The 13,296-nt window shown below is 37.7% G+C and overlaps 1 protein-coding gene across 2 annotated transcripts in view; it reads left to right on the forward strand.

Annotated features, from left to right (window-relative positions):
- Positions 1-13,296, forward strand: part of ATG5 (autophagy related 5) — a 156,337-nt gene that overhangs the window by 56,975 nt on the left and 86,066 nt on the right. The gene's annotated exons all lie outside the window — the stretch shown is intronic.

A 13,296-nucleotide genomic window follows, 5' to 3' on the forward strand; every position in this document is an offset into this window, starting at 1 on the left:
TAAGCAAACTCCTTACATAATCACAGAGGGCGTCTGTTGTGTGCAGAATGTTCTGGCTCACTTGCTCCTGAAAGGAAGCATAGTGGGTATGTGGGGCTGCTTGTGATCTTTCTGCATACAATTTCCTGGGAAACACTGAACATGGCTTGGTTTTGAGGGTTTCTCTCACTTCACCTCAATCGATTCTACAAGGATTATCCATCTGGTAGCTTGTGAGTCTTTCCTCCTCCTTTCCTTTTAGCAAATGGGATCAAATTCAGTAAATCCAAATGCCAAGATTCTGCACCTAGGACAGAGTAGCGTGGAGCACCAATATTACCTGGGAGAGGAGTGGCTGGACAGCAGGCCTGCAGAAAAGGGTCTGGGGGTGCTGGCCAGTGGCAGTCTCAGTGTGAGACAGCTGTGTGTCCTGGCAGCCAGGAGAGCAAACCACATCCTAGGGTGCATCAAGCACAGCACAGTCAGGAGGAAGAGGGGATTATCCCACTGAATTCAGCATCGGTGCAGCCTCACCTGAGTGCTGTGTGCACTTCTGGGTCCCACAATGGTTGTTAAAGCACTCAAGTGCCTCCAGAGGGGAGCAACAAAGCTGGTGATGGGGCTGGAAGCATGTCCTGTGAGGAGGAGCAGCTTCCTGAGGAAGGGAAGTGGAGAGGGAAGCACTAAGTTCTTCCTGAGTATTGGGTGATAGGACATGTGGGAATAGCTCAAAGCTGCACTGGGGAGGTTTGGACTGGACCTTGTGGAGCATTTCTTTACCATGAGTGTGGTCAAACAGCAGAACAGTTTTCTAGAGAGGCTGGGAGATGCTCCAAGCCTGTCAGTGTTTAAGAGGCATTTGCACAATGCCCTTAATAATGTGCTCTAACTTTTGGCCAGCCCCAGATGTCTCAGGCAGTGGATGAGATGATCATTGTAGGTCCCTTCCAGCTGCCATAGTCTGTGCTAGTCTGCTCTTTGCTCCTGTGTCCAGCAACTTTGCTAACATCACAAGAGTAATGTGCTGTTTCTTTGTGACTTAGAAGTGGTTTCTGGGCATGCACAGGCACGCACATTCAGAATGGTAGAATGTAGGAAGAGGTACAGCAAATAGGGAAATAATCCTGTTTCTCGGACAAGCCTTTGGAAATTTGTTCAGCTTCAGCTAAATTTGTTCTGCCGGCCACCCAATAAGTTTTATTAGTATCAGACTCCAGACTATTCTCTTTAAATTAGTCAAAAGGCCAATGACTTTATTCAGACACAACAAGAAGTTTTTAAAGTCTATCATTAACAGTAGTAGTATGAAATGGAGAAAGTCAAATCCTCGCCAGAGCAAAAGAACTTCTTCAAAATTTAGCTTATTTGGTTTGAAAATCACAAGCCAGCATTTCTAAAATGCTCCTCAGAAGAAAGGTGAGGTTTTTCATCCTAGAATAATTATCTGCTCTTCCCAGGAACATCAGTGTCCTACCACCAATTTCCTGACTGAGTGATATATAGATTTGGAAATCTAAACAGTTAAGAAAAGATTGTGGAAAATTACTGACAGAAAACCTGCCTGATTTCTAATCATCTGCTATGTATGTGAGTTTTAGGAGAGCTCTTGGGATCAAAGCATTTGACAGTGTGTTTTGGTTGTGTTGAATTTTCAGTTTTAAAATGAGTATTTTTTGTGTTTTAGGAGGAGACCGCAGGTTCCTTACGCACTGTACACATTGCAGTGTGTTCCCACAGAATTTATCACTTAGATAAAAGATGAGTGAAGAGAGACAAAAAAGAAGGAGAAATTAAGAGGCACAGAGGGGTGATGTGGCTTGTACCTGGTCACACTGAGGTCAGTAGCAGAGTTAAGAATTGGATTTTTTTGAGTCATGATCTAAATGAGTCTGTCATACTCCAGAGGCCACAGAGGTCCCTCAGTATGAGTGAGCCATCAAAAACTTCACAGAAAGAAACCCAAACCAAATTTTGGTTTTTCATATATCCTTGCTCGCAGAAATAAGCGTGTCAGCAACAGCTGAATTACACAAAGTTCATAGATTTACAGGCTATTTCTTATGGTTAGTTTCACAGAAAATGTGACAATGCCTTTAGTGCTATAATTAGTTCAAGAGTAACTGGAGATTTGGGTCTACCAAAACTTTCAGGAGACAGTAATAACCCTCTGTGAAGATCCACAATGTGAAGTTCTCAACCAGGACACTGCAGCCCACAAACAGATTTAAATTATTTGCTCTCAGTGTTTTTCTTTTTACTAGTTAACAGAAGTGGGCTAGAACATGTGTTGTTTGTGCTGTATGACTATTAGCAGTTCTTGGGCATAATATTGGTCAATGCATATTAATATTATCCCAGAAAATTTGAGCAGGGCTCATGGATTAACAGTTTGGGGTCTGTTCTCAATAGGCAGTAGAGAGGGGCAGATAATTTATCTGAACAGGCTCGAGCTGTTCTTTGGCATTTGCCCTGAAGTTCAAATAGTGGGTTCTGGCCCATTTTTAAAATTATATATATAATTTATATATATCTTAATATATTTTATATACCTTTTTTTGATATATACACCTTTAAATTAGCTGTATGTACTGTGTCTTTGGGGGTTGGCTGAGTGAAATCATTCCTATCTTCCTTGCATCTCTCTTGTAGTCTGGTTCTGCTTTGTCTTGATGCATCTAGGTTGCATCAAGATGCAACCTAGGATGCACTTGATTTTTCCAGGAGATAAACTTACAGGGCTGGAAAAAATAGAACTGCAAAACTAAAGGACTTACAAATAATAATTAGGAGGAAAATAGCAGTTTTACGAGTACTGTAAAGGAGAATAACCACTGTGTCCTACTCTCTTCCTTAAGGATTCAGCAGCACTTGCTAACAGCAGTTGTCCCTTGCTTCAATACCCCATTTTATTCAGAGATTTTAGTAACTTCACAATGAGTGGATAATTTTATTTTTTGCTTTGCACCTGTAGCCATTTGGAGAATATCTGTTAAAAAATAGAGGTAAACCCTTTCCTTATGTTGAAGCCAAAGTCTTATGCACAAGTCTTTGACTTGTGCACAGGAGGTGCTACAGTCAGTGCAGATTTGAATGCACTTGTGCTCCTTATCCTTTTTCCAGATGGCATCATCACCACATTTACAAGGGCAAAATGCAGCAGGTCTCTATGCTTTGGCAAACTTCACTATGTTCAGTATCTTTGTGCAGGCATTTAAACCAAGAAGCCACATGTATGAACCAGACAGACAAATAGATGCCCTTCTGACACTTGTGATGTTGGGCATCAATATCCTCAGATGGAGAGATGGCTGCAAAGCCAGTTCTCTTTAGTGCTGTGAGCCAATGCAGCCAAATTTGTGGTAATTAATTTCAGACCTGTGTTTGTCCACACAGCTAATGATTCCTAGTAATCTTGCTAACTAATTAGTGATACTAATGTAACAAATTTTGTTTGCAAATGCTGTATGTTTGTGTTGTAAGCTTTATGGATCTATTTTTCTACTATAAAGCAGAAAAATACTTTCTGAACTCTAAAAATTTTAAATTATGAGTCAAACTCTCATTAAAAACAGACATTATATTATAATCTAATAGCTTTGCAGCTAACTGTCTTAATATTTTGGAATAGAAAAGCTAAAAAGCTAAAAAGAACTTTTGATGAAAGCCTTCTCCCAATTTTAACTCGGACCAGGTAGCTTTTTTGAGAAGGGGTTGTTATTTTTTTTAATGTTCAGTGTAAAGAGTCCTGCAGGTATTCCATTCCTCCTTTCACCACTCTTTCCTGAATTTTTCAATGCTAGATTCTTTAATTTTACTATGGTACAGATCTCTAAATACTTTAATCTACTAGCTGTTCAAAAGAACCTACAGTACATGTATTAAAAAAGGTATTTCATGTGTGCAGACTCTACAGCCTGCTCATTACAGAATTTATTTTTCGATGAGTAAGGGCCCGGAAGACGCTAATGTAAGTATTTTAGCAAGGGTTTGTATTTCTCTGATAAACAGCACTCCCCTTCTGTTTGTGATCACAGGATGAAAGCTCTCTAAGCTTGTATATGTACATTTTTACTGCTACATCATGTAGTGTGCTCTTAAGATTGAGATCTCATTCCCCAGGAAGCATTTCTGTCTAAGATTAATTGCCCTTTTAAAATCAGTGTTTGATGTATTCCTTTGGCTATATCCTGACTCACTTTAACCCTCTTTGACCTGACCCCACTGACTATTACTGCCATGGCTGGAGCAGAAATCTCTAGCCTGATGTATGCAGCACAGACTTGAGCCTGTGGTTTTTCACATCAATGGATTCAATTAGCTGAGTTTTTACTGATCAGTTTAGCAGCGGTTGAAGGATTTGTCAGACATGGAACAAAACTGTCCGTACTTGGAATATAATTAAATAGCTCATCTCAATTTTCACATGTAGTTTGCTTGTGAGGTTGTTTACTCTGTTAAATAACGTAATAATAGTCTTGGATGTAGCATTTTTAAAAAGGAAAAACCAGTTTATTTTTCTCTAGTTAAGTAGGGGAAGGCAAAACACGAAAATAACAGCCATTAAGCCTTGAATCTGTATGTGTCACTTATCACTCTTCAGCCAAATAGTTTTAACCAGTGATTATGTCCCAATGGCCACTTTTGAATTTGATGTATTAAACTGAGCAGATAAACTAGCAATTAGCATTTTGGCTTGGAAACAAGTGAACGTGCTGGTCTCTTCTGTATTGAGAGTGATTTTTCAGAAACAGTAATCCTGCTGTGCTTTGTAGGAATAGGTCATTATTAGCTGAAAAGTTCTTTATATAAAGATGGACGGCCATTAGGATCACAGAATATTTGCAGGCATGATGTGAATTAGAGTAACTTGAAAATGAAGTAAACTTGAGGTTGAAAGTTCAAGAATGCCATTAAAAACCTTTAAAAGTGTATGAATGTGCATATGCTTAGAGGATATATAATATGATTGCACAGAGAATTTGTTATTTAATTGTTTGGCATAATAGCATTTTGAAAACAATGACATTATAAAAATTCTCACAAACTACTAGTAACAAGGTCTTTTACAGTGAATTGATTTGCTCTAGACCAAACTTCGTAGAGATAAATCTTTATCAAATGTGATTTTTTTGGTTTTTTTTTTTTTTCCAATAACCACATTGATCATGTTTAGCTCCCTAGCTGCATAGAGAGTGAGCCCTAATTTCTGAAGGTCAGTTTTACACTGTTTGGAAGGAAGGGCAACCTCAAATCTAATTACGGGCATAGTGCATAAAAGGGTTAACTTCTGGTAAGTCAAGATGACTGCTGTTCAAAAAAGCTACACAACTCTTAAAAGTGATTTAGCTCTCCTTCAACAATGGAAAATATATCATGGACAAGTTGGCCTCAATTTGTCACACATTCAAGTGTTTATCTTTGAATGCACACCCTGCCTGTCCTCATGTATCCTCATGTTGTGTGCTTGCTTGTTACATGGAACAGCAGCACGATTCACACTGAACTTTCTCACTATGTGAATGGCCAAACTTAAAGCATTGTAGAAAATTGTTTTAGAAGCCTCAGCTGCTAACGCCAGGCTTTTATAAACTATCACAGGCTTATTGCTAGTTCAAAAGATGAGGCTAAGACACTGATGCTAAGGAAGAAGGATTATAAGAATGTTCCCTGGGAGTTCAATCTTAACTTTTTTTTTTATTCTGCCTGAAGCTAGATGCTTGATAGAAGCATCTTTGCTTCCATAAGATGTCAGATTTTTAAGAAAAGTATTTTGGAGTTCTGTCATAAATTAGTTTGCTACTTATTCCAAGAATCCCATTTTAAAAACTTCTATGAAGTATACAAGAATAAAATAATTTAAAAGCAACAACAACAAAGTTCGTTTAAGTAAAGCTTAACCCATTTCCACCCTCTATCTGCTTTTCCATTGAGTTGCATGAGCTGTTTTACAAAAGGAAAAGTTTCCTTGTCTGGCGTGGCGTTACTGTCAGTGTTAACTGTTTTGGGAAATTGCTAAAAATAGTCTGCTCAGGCTTAGTCTAGTTAGTGGAGTTTCAGGCCAAATTCACTTTCTCTAAAAACTTTTTGAGTGCATTGGAAAAAAGGTTTTTTGATTCATTTACGTGCTTCCTGGCTCCTGTGAGATTAGAAGTGTAAGCCAAGTTCTCATCTGCTGCTTCAAAGCATCATAAACTTTTACTTGTGGTGATTACTTTAATCTGTTTTTTTACTATATTTCAGAAGTGTGGCTGTCTAACCTGAGGATAGATTTGAGGTAAAAAATGATAGGAAATAACAAGAGAGAAGAGTTGCATAGAAAAGAAAATTATGATTGGAGTGATGCCAAATACTTGATTTCATCTCAATATTTAGTGATATTTAATGTAGATGATGGTAATATTGCATATGATAAGATTGCACTTCTGTTTGGGGGATAGAGAAGGCAGGATGGTGCCTGGCATAATCCAAGGAAGGTAATCATATAAGAACTGTGACAAAGAAAGTTTTGTCCTGTCCATTAAGTCATAGATGTGTAAATTCAAGTTAAGATGTTTACACCACAAGAAGATCACAAAGATACCAGCCAACTGGCCTGTGTCAAAACCATGTAAAGAAGTAGAGCAGTAATTAAAGCTAAATTAGTGGATATGGATTTAATATCAGTCCATATCTGTATCTTGCCTGGAGGTGGGCTTTTGCAGTCAGGTACTCTGCAAGAATAGAGTTCACTGAAGTTGATACAGGTCTGGTTCTATCATAGCATTTTGGACAACTACTTCCTGTGAGGGGCTCTGGTGAGATGACATGAAGGCACTCCAAGGGTTAAATTGAGACAATATGAGTGATAAAACACTTCAGGATCGGGAGACTGATGTTTCTAACTTTTTATTTTGGAGAAGAATTTTGAAAAATCAACTTAATTAGTTAGAAAAGATAGGTTGAACACTCTTGTTCTGTTATCTGTAGGTTGTTCAGTAAAGTATTAAAAATTAATATTCCTTTTAAAAGGGATTTTAAAACAAAATACAAAGTTGTAGCTTTTATTTACCATACCCCAAACTGGAAACAGACATTTAGGAAAACAATGACCTTCAGTTTGAGCAATTGAACTCATGTTACTACTAAATGGTTAAAATGAGTGATATTGTCTTGTTGCTGACAGTTAACTAAATCTATGTCATGGTTTATTTATATTCATGTCAGGCAGTTGAGTCTATCCAGGAACTGTCATTCTTATTCTCTAAACCACATCTTGTGTTTGGAACAATTCTTATTTCAGACACAGAATAATTTTGAGAACGAAAATTTTACTGAATAATGCACTGACCTTGTATTTTTGTGGGTGAGTTCTTCACCTGAAATCAGCTTCAGTGGCTTTCCCCAGTGCTGGTGAGATACGTAGGCAGGAAGGAAAAGTCAGTCCTGTGCTTTCATGTCACATATCAGCATCTAAAATTTTTGAGGTCAGAGGAACCTTTTGTTGTGGCTAGGCTATTGTAGAGTTGGCTTTGCAGAACTCTTTGTGTGTTCTTGCTCTTGGTCAGAGGATACTGAACAGCAGATCTGCTGACATGATCCATCTGTGTGTCTCCTTAAGCTGATCATCATTCCAGCTCTGGGGAGAGGAAGAGAATAAGGATTTTGGTACTTTGTGAGGTTGAAGTGAGGTTTAAAGCATGTTAAGATTGCTATGGAAAATGAGTCACTTCTAGCAATAGAGCCTACTGCTGTGGCAAGCAGGGTTGTGTTGTACAAGATGGAATTCACAGAAAAGTAAGGATAGCCTGGGATATGCTGGCTAAAATAGGTTAGTGTGAAGCTTCTGGAAGCTCATAAGATTTTATTCCTAGTTAAAAAATTCTAAATTCTATCTAAAAATACCCTGCTCAATTGAACATGTAGTAAACTTAGTAAAGAACATGTTTGCTGTCTGAAGTACTTGTGCTGGGTTCATTCGAAGAGCAGAATATCATTTGGCCATGACATTTCACCAAAATCAACTTTTTATGCACTTCCCATGAAATGACATTGAGCTCTTGTTAGTACTCAGCTGATTAAGTACAATTTTTTCAATATTCAAATTCTTTTTTGTATTTGATCACTGTACGTTGAGATTGTCATCAGTGTGGAATCAGAACACCTCACTGTATTTCTGTACCTTGCTCACTGTTACACATACACATGCCAGAAACTGATTGCAGATGTTCCAGTTAGATTGTAGTTTATGAATGGAAAAGCCTGTAATAATATATGTTAGTTTCTAACGTGTTTTTTAAAGGTACTGGAGAAAAGTAAAGCATCAATATTTAATTTATACATGGATTTAATTAATTCTGTAGCTATGGTTGCTCATTGAGCAAAGAAATATTTTGCCATGAATTAAAAAATATAAGGTACCTGCCTATAGTAAATAGTACAGAAGTGATGTGAAAAGGTTCATAAATGCTCCTTAGCCTAATTTTTTTGCATTTTATGAACACGTAGATATTTTTGTAGCACACACAATGAAAATAATTGTGAAGCTTGTTTCGTTGTAAATGGTATTCTGTCTTTGTCAGTTTTAATATTGGACATTGGAACTGTTTGGACAGGTTACTGTTAAACTAGGTAGATGCTCTTTGTCAAGTTTCAGGGCTAACAAATTAAACCATTGCTGACTTTATTAAGGTTTGAGGTTTTTAGAGATGCTACCTATTTGAAAGTGCAAAAGAGAAGTATGTTCAAATATTTGTGTTTCTTTTCTGCTACCAGTGCTGAAGTCACTGGTGGAGAATTTCTTTAGACTCTGAGGCTTGTCAGGGGCTGTCTTGTCTCTGTAGGTCCTAGAATTTCCAACCTGAGGTGCCCAGAGAGGGAAAGAATAACTTCAGCCACTGTCCAGTGCTTTCCTACCACATGTGGTTACAAATTAGAACAGTCTTTGAATTTGCTTACTAATACAGAATAATCTTTTGTAAATAAGTGCACAGTTGCCTGTGTGATCCTTGGTGCTGAACCAGAGACCTACATTCCAAGAAGGAAATTTTCACTTTTGCTTACCAGAGATTTGGCCTTGCCCAGCTTTGGCTTCAGGCTTTCAAAACTGGGTCAGCAAAATCATTCAGTAGCAAACTTGGTGGTTGCACACTGCATTACTCACACCAGGCACGTTACTGAAAGCTATGTTTCTCTAAGTAATTTCCTATGACATCCTTCAGAGGTAGATAAAATCTTTCCAGTGAAGTTGTTGGTGTGTCTCTTCAGATTCAGAGATGTCTGAGGCACCAGGTGCTGAGCACACACTGTTCTCCTGCCAGATAATCTGGGGAGCGGAAAAAATGCGGAGGAAAGCAGCCACATCACAGTCACAAAAAGAAAATTCTGCTCCTTATAATGCTGTCCCAAGATTAGTTTTCCTACAATATGGCATAGCCTATTGTCAGGAATACCTTTGGTATCATTGTCTTCAGAGCATATGATATATTCTGAAGATAAGCCAAATGTCTATGGCCCACTTTGCAGCTGGAAAAGCTGGCATCCAGTTATGTTGCACTATTAAAATGCTGCTACTGCATGAAAGTTGGTTGTGTTTACTCCTTATACATTTTAGTGTCCTTGTCTATAGTCCTGTGGCCTTGTACCATACAAGAAATGCATTGTTTGCCCCTGATTCGAAGTACCAGGTTCTATTTGCCTTTTTAGGGTTGTAAAGCCAATTTTATAAGTGGTGCTGCCCCTGACTACAGGCAGAGAACTTGCATACTGAGGATTCTAATTGAGTACTCCAGGGACACTTTTGCTAAAGCCTGAATATCTTGTATTGTCTATCTGTTAAGGGATTTAAGCCTACTAAATTGCCCTGACAGGTGATTGCTTAAGGCCACAAATCAGAAGGGAGGTATTTCATCCCACTAAAGAATTTTAAGTGGTACATCACAGATGTAGTCTGGCTAGAGGAGCTGTCTTGTGTAGGTGAAAGGGAGTATGGCATTGCAGCACTGGTGAGCATTGAGGTGCTAATCTGGATAAAAACTGGCTGAAGTACCTGTGACAGAGGCAGTGCCTTCTCACTATTCTGCTCTCAGGCACTTGAATCTGTCTCAAAACTAAACCAATCTTTTATGTCCATCTTCAGTTCTTTCTTTCAAATTATAACGTAACTCAGTAGAAAAATTTATTGAGACGCATCAGTGCTCACGTGCAGCCATCTGAACTGATGCTGAATGAGCTAATTTTCCTGTTACTGAGTAGATTAGTTTGCAAGCAACAACTTATATAGCTGAAGGAAAGAGAAAAACTTACTGTGTGATAACATGACATGGCACATTTTCCCACCTTCTCTGAAGGCTACAGATTTTCTTGTTTGTTCTTCCGCTGTGTCTCGCTGGTTCCTGGATATTGAGGGGTTTTAAAGGAAGCTGGGATTAGTGACAGTGAATATTGTAGTTAGGGCATTCCATTAAAGAAGAGAGAGTGGGCTCAAGCTGCCTCAGGTTGGGGAGGGCTTTGAGCCACTCTCTCAAGGACTCACTTGAGATGCAAGAGGCCACTCTCTCTTGCTTCCTCCCAGCAGATGCCTGTCTGCAAAAGAGAGTCCTTTGCAATATTTTCTTGTAGTGGTTTGCTCATCAGGAGCATGGAACCACCTTGTTGGTGACAGAGGAGCAGATCTCTTCTTAAAGCCCTTCACTTCAGAGGTTCTTGTTTCTCTCCATTTTCTGTACAGAGCTGGGAAACCCTTCTGACTTTACATTATATGATTAATTAGCCTGAGTCTGGTCAACACTTGAAGTGTTGCAGCCTTGAATTAGGGTCTAAGTTAAGTCAGGTGAAAAAATGTCTTAGTACATAACATTTAAGCATTGTTATCTGCCTTCTGGAGATGGAATATTGTTCAGTTTTACCAAAAAGCATTACCATCTCTGCTTAGAGCTTGCCTCTGGTAATTTGAGGGGGCTACAGTATCTTCTCCGTTGATACAGCTCCACAAGGAAAGTGGTAAAAAAATAAATTAATCTTGGGACAACCACTCTGATAGATGACTTAATTAGTTTTCAGAGTTTTTTGGTTTTTTTTTTTGCAAATGCCAAAACAGTGTTTGTTACTTGAGCATCACTTCAATAAATAGAAGCACTCTGATTTTAAGTAGCATTATGAAAACTTATAGATTGCTATGCTTTTATTTTTCTTCCACTTCATCTTACTCCCAAAAGTAATTTGCAACAAAGCAAAAAAAAATAATCTTAGGTTATGTGATAAGTAACATATAACTCAGTTCTGATAGAATTTTAAGAGGACAAAAAAAGTTGGGGAGGTTACTGGAAAATTTGAATTAGTGGTTTTGAGGAAATCCTGTTTATTTTTTCACTACATTACTGAACATTGTAGAATGGGTATTGACAATAATAATATCATCAGGTCTGGACCCTGTGCACTGCAGATGAACAGAGTTATTTACCCTAATTATCACAGACATTATCCAATGATATAGAGGGGCATTACTTTGTAATTAGGTCATTTACATTTTATACCACTAATTTAAATACATTATGTTTAGCAACTTGAATACTTTATAGCAGCATTTCGTCACTTTAGAAAGGCTTCTTGTGATCATAGAATGTGGGTTGGGGAAGAAGAGGACAGCAGTTGGTGGGTCAAACTGCATCTAAAATCATGGAAAAAATATTTCGTAAATCTCCTAATCTATTGTATCTCTAAAACAGGTGGATGAAGTTTTCATGATAGCTAGCAAATCATTCAGTACTCAGATCACAGTGGAAATGGATAATAATTAGACAGCTGTTGACATGATAAGAACATTTTTCAGTAATTGTTTTAGTGTATTTGCTGTTTACAACTTTTTGCTGCAGAAAGTAGAGAAGAGTCTATATGAGAGACACTCTGACTTATAATCGGATGTGTGATGGAAAACATGAAAGTTGAGGAAAGTTTGGGTAAATGTGCTGTGCCTGAAGTGAGAGTTTGTGGTTCCTAGTAACAAAAGGAGAGAAGAATGTTGAAGTAAAAACAATGGATTTTGTGAAAGAAGGCTGCAGTAAATACAGAATTGGGAGATAAGATCTCTTCAGTCAAGCCTCAAGGGGAAAAGGAATTAAGAAGTGATGCTTTGTCAGAGATAATACTAAAGCACAAACAATGCTAATGCAGAGATTTAGATTTTAATTAAACTGGTAAATTCTTCATTGACCTCTGAGGCTTTCTCAGTTTGCCGAGGAACAGAATAAAAGATTTGTATGAGAAAGGGACAAAGCTGGGTAAAGAACAAGCAACCGAGGCATCAAGATTACCTGCACTTCATTTTCAAGCAAGAGTAGGCACATGCACACACATACATATGTTGCACAGTAATGGAAGAGCCAAAGAAAATGTTTATAATTTATAAGCCTTTCCTTCAATGGCAAGAAAATTATACTGGGGTTCTAAAGCTTTTCTTTTTTTTTTTTTTTTTTTTTTTTTTTTTTTTTTTTTTTTTTTTTTTTTTTTTTTTTTTGCAAGTTTGGGCTAAAAAGAGTCAGGTGCATTCTGTCATCTGGTTTTATGTAAATTAGTTGTTTCTGGAAATGAAATAATACTAATGAAACATTAAAAGAAGTCGTCAGCTTACACCAACTTAAGGAATACCATAGGTAGGTTTTAATTTTTAAGTGTTAAATACATATATTTGGAGGTTACTTAAAAATATTTAGATGTTCCCTAACTTCCGAGAAGAAAGAAAACTGGTGTTGTAAACGAATGAATGCACCACCACAACTGGGTTTCTGAGATGTTTTCTTTGGGAGTTAATTCTTTTGACAATCTGACTCGGAGTGTTTCAGCCCAATAAATACCTGTTTTGGATAGAAATACCAGAAGTTGGTTTTTAAATAATGTGCTTTGTTCTTCAGACTTGTCTGAAATAAAACCAGAAACCAGCAAGTGTTTGTGCTTAATTTAGTGTGATAATGTGGGTATTATGCCATTTAGAGAATCAAGACTTGGTACAGAATATACCATATGTAGGTAACAAGTAACAAGAGTATAATGCTTTATTTTAAGCAGACATAACTTTCTGCTCTTGCAGGAAGAATTATTACTAGCAAAAAGTCAACTACATGTTTAGAATGATTTTTTTACCAGCTGTGCAGGCATAGATAGCTGGTTATACTAGAAACTTCTTCAGGCAGCTGTCAAATCATTTTGGCTACCAAACAAATGTGATTTCACCTGTGTTATAAAATAGAAATTACACTACAATTGGGGCCACTGAATGCAAGAACCAGTAATGATACCTACACTTCTAGATTCTCTTCTCTTCCATGCAGCTCTTGGTCAGGATGG

The sequence above is a fragment of the Melospiza georgiana genome, chromosome 3 (assembly GCF_028018845.1).
Source record: "Melospiza georgiana isolate bMelGeo1 chromosome 3, bMelGeo1.pri, whole genome shotgun sequence".
Classification (NCBI taxonomy): domain Eukaryota; kingdom Metazoa; phylum Chordata; class Aves; order Passeriformes; family Passerellidae; genus Melospiza; species Melospiza georgiana.